Here is a 17,611-nt window from a genome sequence, read left to right on the forward strand (position 1 = left end):
CCTGTCCAGGGCTGGTTTGAACACAATGAGGAATTAAAGGGCAAATCTTTAGACCCTCATGTGTATCCCAGGTGGCACTGGTGGCAAAGAACCTTCCTGTCAATGCAAGAGATGTAAAAGAAGCAGGTTCGAGCCCTTAGTTGGGAAGATCCCCTGGAGAAGGAAATGGTAAACTGCTCCAGTATTCTTGCCTGGAAAATTCCATGGACAGAAGAGCCTGGAAGGCTACAGTCCTTGGGGTCACAAAGAGTTGGACATGACTGAGCACAGACACACACAGTGTATCCTTAGCACTGAATCAGAAGCTACTTGCCTGATACACTAAATCTCTGAAGCAAGAAGCAAGCAGTGAACCTCATTGTTTTGGAAAGAGACTGCAAGGGGGAAGCTATGCCACTTATATCAGGGGTAGAGGGGATGGACAAGACACGACTTTATTTTTCAAAGGTAGCCATTTGTTTAAAATTTGCATATGACAGTGGTTTAGGGTTTACCTAACCAGCATTCAGGGTAATCCTTTGGAGAGAGAAATAGTAAGATGAAACAGGTCTAAAGTGAAAATTAGCATAGTTCTGTGTTTCCTATGATGTAATAGTAAGCTGAAACAGATGCCAATGCGTGAGTAATAGGTTTGCAAGGAACTGTATAACTTAGACCAGTTAAGCACAGATCCTGAGGATACCTGCATAAAATGTGGATTTTGCAGCATTGGCCTAAAAGGCTTAGCAAGAAAAGGTCAAATGAAAATTCAACTTCTTAGGCAATTTTAACCTCATTTGGGGATGGCCCTGCAGCTGAGATACAGGAAGACCCAGCAAGATGCATATGGTTTCGCTGGATCATAGAATGATAGATGTTCTAACTGGGGACATTAGGTCTAGAAAGACTCCAATTACAACTTGGGTCTGAGGTTCAACATTACCTAAGTAGGAAGAGGCCAGTGAAGCAAGAAAGTGTGTTTGTTCGGCTGATGATGGTAATGGATTGCTCTAAGATTGATTTCCCCAATCCTGCATTTCATTAACAGACGCTGTGGGATTAAGAAGTTTCATTGTTTTTCTCTCTTGAATTCTAAGAATGACAGAATGCAAGATGTATGATATTTTTTAGAAAGAAAAATTGAATAAATGACTCACAATTAGAGGTTTAATGGAATAATGTGATCAAGATGAAGAGGAAACATGGGCTTTTGTAATGGAAAGTGCCTTGAATTTATGATGAACACGTTCTCTGCATTATTTTTAAAAATTCTAATTTCTGCTCTCAGAGCTCTGTCAGAAGTGTTTTCAGAGGTGGAAGGCATTCACAGTTTGTTTGGGGTCTTTCTGTTCTTGGTTCACTGGGCACACTGAACTATTTGAACATCTGAATAACATCATGAACCCAAGCTTGGGGCTTTCCATTAATTAGGAATGACTTTCTAGAAAAGGCCTCAGAGTGGGGAATAGAAAGATTTTAGGGGATGCGTATGCACAGGTTTATATTGTATTTGATTAATATTTTTATAAAACTGCATTAAAGATCATGTTGTTAAAGTGTTATCTTAATCTGTCTAGGCTGCTGCAATAAAATACCACAGACTGTGGCTTATAAAAAATAGAAATTTATTGCTCACAGTGCTGGAGGCTGGCAGTCTGAGATCAGGGTGTTGGCAGCCTCAGGTGATGGGTCTCTTCTGGGTTGCAGATTTCCCGCTGTATCCTCACCTGTTGGAAGGGGCAAGAGAGTCCTCTGGGGTCTTTTTGATAAAGGCACTAATTCCATTTATGGGCTTCCCAGGTGGCTCAGCAGTTAAAGAATCCACTTGCAAAGCAGGCAAGAATACTGGAGTGGGTCGCCATGGTCCTTAGAGCATCCCTGTTATACTGGGCTGTTTAAATATGGCTGTTAAATCCTTGGGCTTCCCAGGTGGCACTAGAGGTAAAGAATCTGCCTGCCAATGCAGGAGACACAGGAGATGTGGGTTCGATCCCTGTGTTGGGATGATCCTTTGGAGAAGGAAATGGCAACCCATTCCAGTATTCTTGTCTGGAAAATCCCATGGACAGAGGAACCTGGCAGGCTATAGTCCATGGGGTTGCAAAGAATCAGACACAGCTTAGCAACTAAACAACAATGACAAAATCTCAAAATCTCATTCATGAGGGCTCCAGCCTCACAACCTAATCACCTCCTAATGCCATCACCTTTGGGTGTTATGATTTCAAGATTTGAATTTTGGTGGAACACAAACATCCAGACCATAGCTAGTATGGGCTGCATTTTATATATTAGAATTATCCTACCTGGACTGTAAACTTTCTGAGGTCATCCACAGACCCAGCTCCTGGTTTGGCACTTGGGGATGTTCAGTTACTGGATGAATCAGATCAAATGGCTTTTGAGGGTCTGGATTTATCAGTTATTGTAACCAACAGACCAGCCCCCTCTTTTCTAACTGTTGAGATTTGTGGTCCGGGTAGATTTGGAGAGAAAAATTTCTCTCTTTTGTTCTTTACCTCCAGGTTTGAAACTTGTGTTTGCCATTTAAATTCTTTTAAATTGGAAATGGGTGCATTGTTACTCATGTCAAATAAACACTTTCATGGCTGGCAAAGAAAATGAGAAAAAATCAGAAGAATCTCAATAGAAAGAACTCTTGACATTTGGGAAAATGTCAAGGAAAATAGGGAGCTGAGGGAAGAATGGAGAATTCTAATATCCTTCAGTTTGGGGCTTTTCTCCATTGAGACTATTTTGCTTCAGATAAGTACTGTGAAATTTAGACAAAAGCGATGATAGCCCAATGTGGCAGAGCTCACTTCTACCTTGAAAAAGGCCCATTGTATTGAAATATAAAATCAATTAGACAGTTAGGGGTTAAGGGTGAATAAGAAATAGTCCAAACTGATCTTTAGTAAGTTAGCTCCATACGCCCAATCATAGTCAAATCATAAATTCTGGAATATTGTTGAAGGCACAATACAGAATACAGAAAGCAAGCTGTGTATTTAAATATTATAATTAATACTTAAAATGAAGCCCCAAATGTTAATACTAAATAAAACAAATAGTTCAATTATAGTTGCATATTCATACCGTAATAGTTAACGGAGTACCAATGTTAATATTCATTAAAACAAATATTTTAATTATAGTTGTGTGTTTAAATTTTTCAGGTTACTTTATATTTGAAATAAGAATATAGGACAATTCATATGCAAAAGACGTCAATTCATATTTGTTCTCCTGGAAGCCGAACATTGAACTGCGAATCCGGAACACTGCAGTCTATGGGGTCTGCATCCATTCTCCTATATTCCCTACTCATAAACTACTTACCATTCCTCCAGTCTTTGGAATGAAGTGAGGTATAAACAATTAGTGGCAAAGTGCTGTTCATGTGATTTAATATAGGTGCCTTTTGGGGTATGGATACCTGAATGTATCAGGTGGCACTGTGATAAAGAATCCACCTGCCAGTGCAGGGGATGCAAAAGACATGGGTTCAGTCCTGGGTTGGGAAGATCCCCTGGAATAGGAAATGACACTCCACTCCAGTATTCTAGTCTGGAAAAGCCCACAGACAGAGGAGCCTTGAGGGCTACAGTCCATGGAGTCACAAGGAGTCAGACACAAATGAGCACACACACGAGAATGTTGTATAGCTCATGGTTCTGTGACATAAGCCAAACGAGCTTGCCACACCCATCGAAGGTCCAGACCTATAAACCAGCATCTCTTTCAGGGCTCTTTCACGTGAACAATGAGTTACCCATTACAGGCATCAATATGCTTGAATGTCATTTGTGCCTTGCAAATAGCCCTAAATTTATGCTTCAGAATCTCACTGAAATACTTCTCATTCATTTCTGAAAGGGAAATGCATGGCCATATTTATAACATTGTCCATGGAAAAATCAATCACCAACTAAATGCCATTATTTTATATTTTGCTCTCAAGCTGCCACTTTATAAATAAAAGGAAGACAAATTAGAATCATAAAACAAGAAGGTAATCATCCACAGATTGAAAATGGCCTTGCAGGACATCTAAGGGGAAGAAGCCAAGAAGTTCGAAATGATGGAGCTTTCAAATGGGGCCATTTTCATACCATAATGGAGCTATAATGGAGAACAGGGGGTCCTTTGTTCTGAGTGGTTTTCCCTCTCCAGTTTGAGGACAATGATGGGTTTTCCAAGATTGAAATATGTCAACTCATCCATCAGTTCAGTTCAGTTCAGTCACTCAGTCATGTCCAACTCTTTGCGACGCCATGAAACGCAGCATGCCAGGCCTCCCTGTCCATCACCATCTCCCGGAGTTCACTCAGACTCACGTCCATCGAGTCCGTGATGCCATCCAGCCATCTCATCCTCTGTTGTCCCCTTCTCCTCCTGCCCCCAATCCCTCCCAGCATCAGAGTCTTTTCCAATGAGTCAACTCTTCGCATGAGGTGGCCAAAGTATTGGAGCTTCAGCTTTAGCATCATTCCTTCCAAAGAAATCCCAGGGTTGATCTCCTTCAGAATGGGCTGGTTGGATCTCCTTGCAGTCCAAGGGACTCTCAAGAGTCTTCTCCAACACCACAGTTCAAAAGCGCTCAGCCTTCTTCACAGTCCAGTTCTCACATCCATACATGACCACTGGAAAAACCATAGCCTTGACTACACGGACCTTAGTCGGTAAAGTAATGTCTCTGCTTTTGAATATACTCTCTAGGTTGGTCATAACTTTTCTTCCAAGGAGTAAGCGTCTTTTAATTTCATGGCTGCAGTCACAATCTGCAGTGATTTTGGAGCCCCCAAAAATATAAAGTCTGACACTGTTTCTACTGTTTCTCCATCTATTTCCCATGAAGTGATGGGACCGGATGCCATGATCTTCGTTTTCTGAATGTTGAGCTTTAAGCCAACTTTTTCACTCTCCTCTTTCACTGTCATCAAGAGGCTTTTTAGCTCCTCTTCATTTTCTGCCATAAGGGTGGTGTCATCTGCATATGTGAGGTTATTGATATTTCTCCCAGCAATCTTGAGTCCAGCTTGTGTTTCTTCCAGTCCAGCGTTTCTCATGATGTACTCTGCATATTAAATAAGCAGGGTGACAATATACAGCCTTGACGTACTCCTTTTCCTATTTGGAACCAGTCTGTTGTTCCATGTCCACTTCTAACTGATGCTTCCTGACCTGCATACAGATTTCTCAAGAGGCAGATTAGGTGCTCTGGTATTCCCATCTCTTTCAGAATTTTCCACAGTTTATTGTGATCCACACAGTCAAAGGCTTTGGCATAGTCAATAAAGCAGAAATAGATGTTTTTCTGGAATTCTCTTGCTTTTTCGATGATCCAGCGGATGTTGGCAATTTGATCTCTGGTTTCTCTGCCTTTTCTAAAACCAGCTTGAACATCAGGGAGTTCACGGTACACGTATTGCTGAAGCCTGGCTTGGAGAATTTTGAACATGACTTTACTAGCATGTGAGATGAGTGCAATTGTGAGGTAGTTTGAGCATTCTTTGGCGTTGCCTTTCTTTGGAATCGGAATGAAAACTGAACTTTTCCAGTGCTGTGGCCACTGCTGAGTTTTCCAAATTTACTGGCATATTGAGTGCAGCACTTTCACAGCATCATCTTTCAGGATTTGAAACAGCTCAACTGGAATTCCATCACCTCCACTAGCTTTGTTCGTAGTGATGCTTTCTAAGGCCCACTTGACTTCACATTCCAAGGTGTCTGGGTCTAGATTAGTGATCACATCATCATGATTATCTGGGTCGTGAAGATCTTTTTTGTACAGTTCTTCCATGTATTCTTGCCACCTATTCTTAATATCTTCTGCTTCTGTTAGGTTCATACCATTTCTGTCATTTATCGAGCCCATCTTTGCATGAAAGTCATCCATAGTGCAATCTTTCACCCAGTGGCCTGGAATTTTAAATAATTGTTTATGATGATCTGACAGGTGAGTTTGTATCTGGGTTTCCCAGAGACCACGCTTTTCCAGCTATTATAGTCCAAAGCTGCTGTGGAATGACTCAGCAAAGAAATGGTCATCCAAAATTCTAATGGAGTGACTAGTTACTTTGTTGTTGTTTTTTGTTATCTACTTTAAATACAGAAGTGTGTAGATGTCAATCCCAAACTCCCAATTTATTCTTCCCCCAACCCTATCCTCTTGGTAACCATTCAGTTCAGTTCAGTTGCTCAGTCATGTCTGACTCTTTGCGACTCCTGGAGCTTGCTCAAATTCATGTCCATTGAGTCAGTGATGCCATCCAACCATCTCATCTTCTGTCATCCTCTTCTCCTGCCTTCAATCTTTCTTAGCATCAGAGTCTTTTCCAATGAATCAGTTCTTTGCATCAGTTGGCCAAAGTATTGGAGCTTCAGCTTCAACATGAGTCCTTCCAATGAATATTCAAGACGGATTTCCTTTAGGATTGACTGGTTTGATCTCCTTGCAGTCCAAGAGACTCTCAAGAGTCTTCTCAGTAACCATAAGTTCATATTATATTTTAATTTTATGCAATGCCTGAGAAAAGGACACCAGAGATTGACAATAGACTACGCATTAACATTGATCTTAACCAAACAGGGAGTAAAGATAAAGAAATAAGTTTTTCTTATTCTCAAGATCTTTTTTGAAATTTTTTTTAGCCAATCACTTTTCTGTACACCATGTGGCTAAGTTCCAATGTTTAAAAACTAATTTATAAATAACAGTTATTTTAATTTAAGATTCTTAGGTATCAGTTCACTTCAGTCGTTCAGTTGTGTCCAACTCTTTGTGACCCCATGGACTGCAGCATACCAGGCCTCCCTGTCCATCACCAACTCCCGGAGTTTATTCAGACTCATATCCATGGAGTCAGTGATGCCATCCAACTGTCTCATCCTCTGTCTTCCCCTTCTCCTCCTGCCCTCAATCTTTCTGAGCATCAGGGTCTTTTCCAATGAGTCAGCTCTTCGCATCAGGTGGCCAAAGTATTGGAGCTTCAGCTTCAATATCCATCCCTCCAATGAATACCCAGGACTGATCTCCTTTAGGATGGACTGGTTGGATCTCCTCGCAGTCCAAGGGACTCTCAAGAGTCTTCTCCAACACCACAGTTCAAAAGCATCAATTCTTCTGTGCTCAGCTTCTTTATAGTCCAACTCTCACATCCATATATGACTACTGGAAAAACCATAGCTTTAACTAGACAGACCTTCAGTGGCAAAGTAATGTCTCTGCTTTTGAATATGCTATCTAGGTTAGTCATAGCTTTTCTTCCAAGGAGCAAGCATCTTTTAATTTCATGGCTGCAGTCACCATCTGCAGTGATTTGGGAGCCCCCAAAATTAAAATCTTTCACTGTTTCCACTGTTTCTCCATCTATTCGCCATGAAGTGATGGGACTGGATGCTATGATCTTAGTTTTCTGAATGCTGAGCTTTAAGCCAACTTTTTCATTCTCTTCTTTCACTTTCATGAAGAGGCTTTTTAGTTCTTCTTCACTTTCTGCCAGAAGAGTGGTGTCATCTGCATATCTGAGGCTATTGATATTTCTCCCGGCAATCTTGATTCCAGCTTGTGCTTCTTCCAGCCCAGCATTTCTCATGATGTACTCTGCATATAAGTTAAATAAGCAGGGTGACAGTATACAGGCTTGATGTACTCCTTTCCCGATTTGGAACCAGTCTGTTGTTCCATGTCCAGTTCTAACTGTTGTTTCCTAACCTATCATTTCCTTATTAAGTAGTATTCACTGTTTTCTTGATGCTCCCTCATGGTCTAGTGGTTAGGATTCGGCTCTCCCACTGCTGTGGCCAGGGTTTGATTCCTGGTGAAGGAAAACTTTCTTCCTGGGCTTCCCAGGTGGCACTAGTGGTAAAGAACCCACTGCCAGTGCAGGAGACATAAGAGACATGGGTTCAGTCCGTGGGTTGGGAAGATCCTCTGGAGAAGGAAGTGGGCAACCCACTCCAGTATTCTTGCCTAGAGAATCCCATGGACAGGGGAGCCTGGTGGGCTACAGTCTATAGGATTGCAAAAAGTTGGATATGACTGAAGAGACTTAGCATGCACTGTTTAATTATAAGTTGTTAGGAAACTATCACTTTATTTTCTTGAGCATGGCAAGATGGCTAACTGTACCTAGGCTTTTCTTTTTCACATTTCCCCACACATGTTTGAGGAGCAAAAGAATCCCTGAGGCCATAAACTGGTCAAACTGTGAGTCCAAGAACATCCAAAATGGTGGTCTCCTCATCTGGGAGGGGTGAGACATCAAGTGGACAGGTGTTGATGCAAACCTGCCTACATCCAAGATGGAGGAGCAAGTTGAGCCCTCTTTGAGAATCCTCTTATTTCATGTGTTTCAAAGAGCTGTAGATGGAAATGCAACACGCAAAACTTCAAACCATTATGCTACAGGAACCCCTTCCTGAAACAATTCAAGGTGGTTTTGAAATGAGTCTGTTCTCTTCCTAGTGAAACTATTGCTATCCTGCCCTTTCTTGTCTTTGACTTTTCCATTAGCTGTTGGTATTCTAATAATAACCATCCACAAGTGTTTAAAGTAACATTCAAAGCTGATCAGCTTCTGGGAAACCATCTCTGCAGTCCTCCTGTGGATCCATGACAGACCAACAGAATGGTGTCCGTGGTGACTGTGGGTATCCATCCTCAAGGAGAGTAGTCTTCAAAGATTTTGACAGTGTATCCTCTCAGAAAAAGTTAGAGCATGCATTCACAATAATTTTTTATTTACTTATTTTATAATAATTTACCCAGTATTCTTGCCTGAAAAATTCCATGGACAGAGGAGCCTGGTGGGCTACAGTCCTTGGGGTCACAAGAGTCAGACATGGCTGAGTGACTTTCACTTCACTTACTGCTTGCTTATGTGCTCATATAGTAAGTGCAGCTATAAAACATGCAAAAATATACCTTAAAATGAACAAGAATATGATGAGATAGGCTAGATATTTTGTTAATTGTGATGGATGGCTTTATTAACCGTAATCAAGATTTCCAGGCACCATATATACTTGTGAGAGGTAATTGCTGGTGGAAGGTATAAAAATCTTTAACTCAAATAGTGTTGTTAACTGTACTTCTTTTGAGCTGATTTTGTTGATTGTGTTTTTAAGCTCATGTTGGCCCTTGTGAAGACATTCTGATAGGAGAATGGTTAGGTAGCAATTTCACTGTTTCCTTTTGCTGGCAGTATCAACATTATCTTCAATCTGTGAAGATTTTATGTAGGAATTTTTTTTATTCTTGTAGAGAATACATACCATAAAATTTACCATCTTACTCATTTTCAAGTGTATAATTCTGCAGAGTTGTCTATTTACGTTATTGTGAAGCAGATCTCCAAATTTCTCACCTTGCAAAATTGAAATTCTATCCTTTAAACATCTCCCCTTTCCCTTCCCTCTCTCCCCTGTTAACCAGCTTTCTGCTTTCTGTCTCAATGAATTTGACTACTTTAAGCACCACACAGAAGTGTAATTATACAATGTTTGTCTTTTTGTGACAGGCTTGCTTTACTTATCATCATGTCCTCAAGTTCCTCTATGTTGTATCGTGACTATGCAGGAATTTTTAAAGACACTTACCCACTATGGGGAGATTAGGCTGGTTAAAGGTAAACTGTATAAATATAAATCCTCTTACCAGAGCACAAGGCACTGCAGTGCAGCACAAAGGGCTATTCAGAGAGCAATTCAAGAGTAAGGATGTTGTAGAAAGCAAACTCATGGTTACCAAAGGGGAAGGTGGGGTGAGAGTGATACATTAGGAGCTTAGAATCCCAGGGATGGGGGAGCCTGGTGGGCTGCTGTCTCTGGGGTCGCACAGAGTCGGACAGGACTGAAGCGACTTAGCAGCAGCAGCAGCAGCAGGGTTAACAGATACACACTACTGTATACAAAAGAGATAAACAACAAGGTCAAATTGTATAGCACAGGAAACTACATTCAATATCTCATAATAAAGGAAAGATTCTGAAACAATATAACACACATACACCCCCCGACACACACCCCCCCAACACACACACCCCCACACACATCCACCCAAACACACACACACACATATATATATAGTAGTGGTAAGGAACCTGCTCCACTTCAGTAGTGTTGCCACTCCAGTACTCTTGCTTGGAGAATCTCATGCACAGAGGAGCCTGGCAGGCTACTGTCCACAGGGTTGCAAAGAGTCGAACATGACTGAAGCACCTTATGTCTGAATCGCTTTGCTGTACACATGAAACTAACATAATATTGTAAATCAACTATGCTTCAATTTGGGCTCTCCTTGTGGCTCAGCTGGTAAAGAATATCCCTGCAATGGGGGAGACCTGGGTTTGATCCCTGGGTTGGGAAGATCCCCTGGAGAAGGGAAAGGCTATCCACTTCAGTATTCTGGCCTGGAGAATTCCATGGACTGTGTAGTCTATGAAGTCGCAAAGAGTCAGACACAACGGAGCGACTTTCACTTTCACACTTCAATTTATGTACCCCGCTGTTCATTGCAACACAGTTTACAATAGCCAGGATATAGAAGCAACCTAGATGTCCACTGACAGATGAATGGATACAGAAGATGTGGTGTATAATATATAATATATATAATATTATATAACATATATATAATATATATATATATAATGAAATATCACTCAGCCAATAAAAGGAACAAATTTGAGTCAGTTGAAGTGAGATGGATGAATGGGTGAAACCAATGCAACATTATAAAGCAATTATCCAACTAAAATTTAAAAAGTGAAAGTAAGAGTGATAGTGAAGTCGCTCAGTTGTGCCCGACTTTTTGTGACCCCATGGACTGTAGCTACCAAGCTCCTCTGTCCATGGGATTTTCCAGGCAATAGTACTGGAGTGGATTGCCATTTCCTTCTCCAGGGGATCTTCCCGACCCAGGGATCGAACCCAGGTCTCCTGTATTGTAGACAGACGCTTTAACTATACTTCAATTAAAAAAATAGGGTTGGGGAGAGTGAGGTAGTTCTGAACAATCCTCAGTTGTGGGATTCCCACTCTTTCCCACATACAAATGATGATGTTGGTATCAATCCAGATATTAGTTATTGATAAAATCTGATTTCCTTCTTACTGATCTTAGGTCCTAAAGTGATATAACTAGACATTCTAGAATTCTCTTCACCAGGCATGGTTGTAAGTGCCGAGGGGCCATCCACACCACAGTTCACGTCAATGGCATTCCCTGGATTTGCACAGTGCACAACCTGTGTGGCTGAACAGGGCGGCTCTGCCCTTCTGGGGTGCGACCAGCTTGCTTAAAGACTCTTGACCTGGAGAAAGATGATCATTTCTTATGGCCTTGCTTAGAATTCAGAGAATTAAAGGAGGCCCTATATTCATTTCATTCCAAATAGTCATTTAAAATAGGGAACTGAGTGCTCCTAGGCTAATTTTATTCAAAATCACAGAGCTTCTTAAGGAAAAGTCAGGCTAGGTTTCACTTATACCTTTCCTATCCTATTAAATTGCTCCTTTTCTGACATATCCTAGATATAGCCCAATTTCTTTTATACCTGTCCCAGTTCCATTTAGGACTTGGGCATGAAATACATTAAAAATAATATTGTCCTTTTTTTTCTTTTCCAGTCTTGAATTAAAAAAGAACCACCACAGAAATCTTAACAAAGTCATTCTCTCCTTCACTGGTGCTTCTACTTTGCTTGTAGAGATTCAACTTTCCACTCCAACCCCCTCAATCCTCCCACCCCCGTCACACATGAAGTTGGTAAATGTCAGTATTGCTACTCTTGTGCAATACCATGGTGGTCTCTGTCCACAAAGTTTTCTTCTGCGTCACCTGGCAGAGTTTCCCTGACTTAGAGTTTATACAAGTGGCCTTCATTCCTTGCCTTACCTCCCTGGCTCTGTTTGAATGTGTAAGACCATTCTGAACTCTCAATAAAAACTCTTAGAAAATGTTTGCTCAGGGAACAGAGTCCCTTTCTATGGTCAAAACTACTGCCCATACAAGCAATCCTTGGAGGTGTTTTGGGTTCAGTTCCAGACCATCATGATAAAGCAAAAATCTCAATAAAGCAACTCACAGAAACATTTTTGTTTCCCAGTGCATATAGAAGTGATGTTTACACTGTACTGTGGTCTGTTAAGTGTGCAATAGCATTATGATGAGGAAAAATTGCATACCTTAATTAAAAAGGTATTGGTAAAAAGAGGGTAACCATCACCGGAGCCTTCTGAGAGTTGTAATCATTTTGCCATACTTACATCAAAGATGACTGATCACCATGACAATATAATAATAATAAAAAGTTTGAAACATTGTGAGAATTACTAAAATGTGACACAGAGACACAAAGTGAGCAAATGCTGTTGGAAAAAATAATGCCAATAGACTTGTTTTACGCAAGATTGCCACCAACATTCCATTTGTAAAAAGTACGATATTAGCAAAGTATAATAAAATGAGGTATGCCTGTAATCAGTAATCACTTATCTTGTCAAATTTCTGTCTGCTTTTGAGATTATAAACCTTTAAAAGACAGATATTGTGTCTTCTACACTCTTTCTTCTCCCCAGCACATACCATTCAACCACATTGATGAAGAATCCATATACGTTGTACATTATGCGGGTGAATGGACCCCCACCCCTCAAAGAGCTTATAGGCTAGAGGGGGAGATAGGATCACATAAAGTTAACTGGATGAGAGGGGCCATACAGAGTAGAGGTCTACTCACTGTATAAACCAAGTGCAAGGGAAGCATTGGTTGAGGTCATCGTGCTGGCCAGGGAAAGGGAAGAAGGACATGATCAGGAAAACTTCCCCAAAGAGTCACTGCTGACAAAAGCAGGGGCTCAATACATATTGGTTGAATAACTACCTAATTAATGGTTCATCTTAAAAGTCATATATGTTAGAGCCACATGTTTATGAGTCATGAAGTCCAATGAATAGATACCCATCTATTAGGATATTGTTCAGTTATCCCTAGGTATCCAAGGAGGATTGTTGCCAGCACCACCCTGTCCATGGATGGTTACCAATCCAAAGATGCTCCTTATATAAAGTTCCTTGTATAAAATGGCACACTATTTGTATATAAGCTACACATATCCTCCCATGTACTTTAAATCATCTCTAGATTACTTATGACACCTAATACAATGTAAATGCCATGTCAATAGTTATAAATACAATATAAATGCGAAGTAAATAGTTGCTGGCATATAGCAAATTCAAGTTTTGCTTTTGGGAACTTTCTGGAATTTTAAAAAAATATTTAAAACCTGCGGTTGGATGAATCCCAGATTTGGAACTGTTGGATATGGAGAGCTGATAGTAGTTGATTTCTAACTCCTGCTTAGTGATATAAATTGCTTCAAACATGTTAGAATTTTCCCCATCCTTATCAATAACGAGTTAGGTTCTATTGACTTTTCGCATCTCCTTTAAAATTGTGAAGAGAAAATAAATCTATTCAGTAATTTAGAAGCAGACTACATGAGAACAGTTGATAAGATTTTTGCAATTGTGCCTATTGTGTTTTTTTTAAGTTCTGTGTTCTAATTGTTAGAAATGCCCGTGTGAATTTAGATATTCCTGTTATCTACCTTCCGTGAGGGTATTAGAGTTTGTGCATGGCAGAATATCATTACACACTTTGTATCTGAGCTTCTGGTGACTTTTTTTTTTTTTTTGCCATGTGATGCGGCTTGTGTGGTCTTAGTTCCCTGATCAGGGATAGAACATGTGCCCCTTGTGGAGGAAGCATGGAGTTTTAACCACTAGACCACCAGGGAAGTCCCACCTGGTAACTTTAACCATTATTATTTTCTTGTCTTTGGAGTTTGTTCAGGGCAAGGCTCATGCCTGTATTTATAGCTCAGTTCTCACATATGCACAAATCTTGTCAAAATATCAAGATAATACAGTGGCACATCACAAATATTATTTCTGGCAATGTTCTATACTTCAGAAAGCTATTTTACTTCTTCTTTGAGATATCCTCTTAAAATAGATAGAGCAATTTGTCAATTTGTATTTCCACCAAATCCTTCCTGCAAGTTCACTGTTGTTTTTTTCCATCTAGATTTAATCTTTCCCAGCTTCAAAGCGGATTTGGTTCATTCTGGGGGCACTATTTTGTGAATTTCCATGTCATCCTTTTTCTGCTGTGTTCTTGCTGAGAACCAGATTTGGCTGATCTACATTTGAGAGCCCCCTCACAGTTGAATTTTGGATGATGATTTGGGATTCTCACCTGAAAAAAAATTAATGCAGTGTAAAGTAGCTGTAGGATTATGAGCAGCCCCCCAAGGGGATCCCACTCTGCTCCTGTGTCCCTTCAGTGTTATGACAAGGAGACAGGACGAGAGCAGAGGAGTGGAGCAGATCCCCGTCAGAAATGAAAAAATTTAATGACACCCCACTCCAATACTCTTGCCTGGAAAATCCCATGTACGGAGGAGCCTGGTAGGCTGCAGTCCATGGGGTCGCTAAGAGTCGAACATGACTGAATGACTTCACTTTCACTTTTTACTTTCATACATTGGAGAAGGAAATGGCACTCCACTCCAGTGTTCTTGGCTGGACAGGGGAGCCTGGCGGGCTGCCATCTATGGGGTCTCACAGAGTCGGACATGACTGAAGCAACTTAGCAGCAGCAGCAGGACTCCAGTATTCTTTCCTGGAGAATTCCATGGACAGAAGAGCTTGGCTGGCTACAGTCCATGGGGTGACAAAGAGCGGGACATGACTGAGTGACTAACACTTTCACTTTTAAAAACAAGCCACAGCCCTGTCATCGTTTGCTCCCATCCGCCTCTGCCATGAACCTCTTTCAAGGTGACTGAAGCTCAGAGTTGGGAGGTCCAGGTGAGCCTGAAATGGGGCGGTAGGGACAGGACTATTGACACAATTTGGGGGAGAGTGAAAAGCAGAAATGTGGTGTTTCATGTTGAATGTGGTGAAGAGTTTTGAGAGCATGACACCAAGTTCAGGCCCTACTAAGGGAGGGACCCTGGGTCGGTTGTTCAGCCACAGGCTAGCCCTGTAATGTGGGGGCAGGGAGGTGCAGACATGGGGGCTGCCTGATTGCTTTTTAGCAAAAAAAAAGCAAACCAAACTGAGAGACAGAGCGATGAAACATAATTCCATTAGTCCTTTGTCATGTCTGGAGCCTTTTACATATAATTTCTCTCCATCCAAGCAGAGCTTTAGGAATAGCCCATGCCTGACCGTGGAAGCAGGTGGCTTGAGGGTATTAGCCAGGAATCAGATGGAGTTTTCAGGCCAACTCAGAAGAAGCCCACTCAAGGACACTCTTGAACAAGAAATCAATGATGCTGACTGACTCCACAGGACTGTTCTGAGGATGGAGTCATAAAGCTGGTTCAAAACATTTGGAAAGCGTACATTTTTAAAAGACCATATCAGTGCTAAGCTATAACCTCAATGTGGAAAATTCCCCCAATTGCAATTTCAAATATCTTTACTGAGCGCGAATGTTGACTCTGATCAATACTCTGAGCTGCCCATTTTTTCCAGAGACTTTTCCTACACTAAAGCCCTATGTCCTCACCCTTCTCTCCTTGCCTGTGTGATGTCAGAGGATATACAGGGCAGATGTGTCAAGGGTCAATTAAAGGATGATGTTTGCACTTGGGAAGTAAAAGTTCTCACCATAGTAGGATCCAGGGTTGGTCTGTGCAGGCATGAAACAGTTTGACAGCATCCATTTCCTTCATTTGTAACAGCCCCCTGGAAGGCAACTTTCAACTCAGTTACACCTGGGCTGGTTTTCCAGCAAATTAAGTTGTTCTGGATTTTTGAGGGATTTGAAAATAAAATTTGCAGCAATATCAGATGTGAAGGAAGTGGAGGCGTTAGACTGAGTTGGTTGGTGCTGCTGGATGGTGGGGCGGTGTTTTTGTTTTAAGTGGAGAGTGAGCTAGAATTTTCAGCTTTCCATAGGGCAACTGATCCAATGGTTTATATAGCTTTTTTTTTTTTAGTCATTTTATGTATTCATTTTGTATTGAAGCATAAATTGATTTACAATGTTATATTAGTTTCAGGTATACAACAAAGTGATTCAGTTAAATATGTCTTTTTCAGATTCTTTTCCCTTATATTACAAAATATAGAGTTTGCTGTACTATACAGTCAGTTCTTCCTGGTTATCTATTTTATATATAGTATAGCTTTTCTAGCATTTTCTGATCTCTCTCGATTCACTTTTTTTGGTTCATTTTCTACTTGTATTTTGTATCTATGTATATATACTCACAGACTTCCCTGGTGGCTCAACGGTAAAACATTTGCCTGCTATTTCAAGAGAAGTGGGGTTGGGAAGACCCCCTGGAGGAAGAAATGGCAACCCACTCCAGTATTCTTGCCCAGAGAATCCCATGGACAGAGGAGCCTGGTGGGTTATAGTCCATAGGGTCGCAAAGAGTCAGACATGACTGAAGCTACTAAACAGCACCAGCAATATATACTCACACATGCATATGTAAAAAGTTTATTATTTGTAATTATATTGTATACTCTATTTTTGCCTGCTGCATAGATTTTCTTACTGTGCTGTGCTAAGTCTCTTCAGTCGTGTCTGACTGTTTGAGACCCTATGGACTGTAGCCCACCAGGCTCCTCTGTCCATGGGACTCTCCAGGCAAGAGTACTGGAGTGGGTTGCCATGCCCTCCTCCAGGGAAGCTTCCTGAACCAGGGATCAAACCTTCATCTCTAATGTCTCCTGTATTGGCAGGCAGGTTCTTTACCACAAGCACCACCTAAGAAGGCCCAGATTTCCTTACTATAGGTGTGCAAATATTCATCCAGACTCACTGAAGTGGGCTAGGATTCAGTTCACTTCTTGAGCCATGACAGCTGATTTAGGACAAAGCCTTGCCCTGTCTTCCCAAAGTACACAACCTCAGACTTGTACCATGTTCTGAAGCTATTTAGGTTTTAGTTGATTTTGGAAAAAAACAAAAACCTGGCTGCTTCTTTATTACCAGAAAAGAAAGACTCTAGCTCTTAAAGCCTGGAACAGCCCCTCCCGGAGAGGCACGCGGAGTCACGGATAGGGCTGAGTCAGCATCTGTGCTTCCTCACAAGCAGTCAGTGCATGGAGACTAAGCGTTGCCTTTCTTACCAAGTGTCCAGGCAAGAGTCTGTGAAGTTAGTTAGACACATAAAATAAGTCAGGACACCCGGACAGAGTGAATTATGGAGAGAGCGCTGTCTGAAGTGTCCCAGAGCCCCATTCTAGCATCCTACACATCTGTGGGGTTTCCAAAGGCGGCTGAGGCAGGTTGAGTCAACCCACATGTCCTTTTATTCAACCTCAGGCTCAGGGAGTCTGCTGATCAGGTAAGAGGCACACACGTAAAGGGGTCACTAGGTCTTTCCAGCTTCCTTCCACCTTCCTTCTTTGATCATATCTACTCGCTTCTTGCATCTTCTCTTTCTAGAAAAAAATAAAAGCAGTGATTTATACCAAACACACAAACACACGTGCAGCGGAAGCAGAGGAAAATTCAACTGAAATTCATAACCTAACAACTAGCAGATGAAGGCTGCATACTTTATGAAAAAAAAAAAAGATCATAAATAC

Source organism: Budorcas taxicolor, chromosome 1 (genome assembly GCF_023091745.1).
Source record: "Budorcas taxicolor isolate Tak-1 chromosome 1, Takin1.1, whole genome shotgun sequence".
In the NCBI taxonomy this organism is placed as follows: domain Eukaryota; kingdom Metazoa; phylum Chordata; class Mammalia; order Artiodactyla; family Bovidae; genus Budorcas; species Budorcas taxicolor.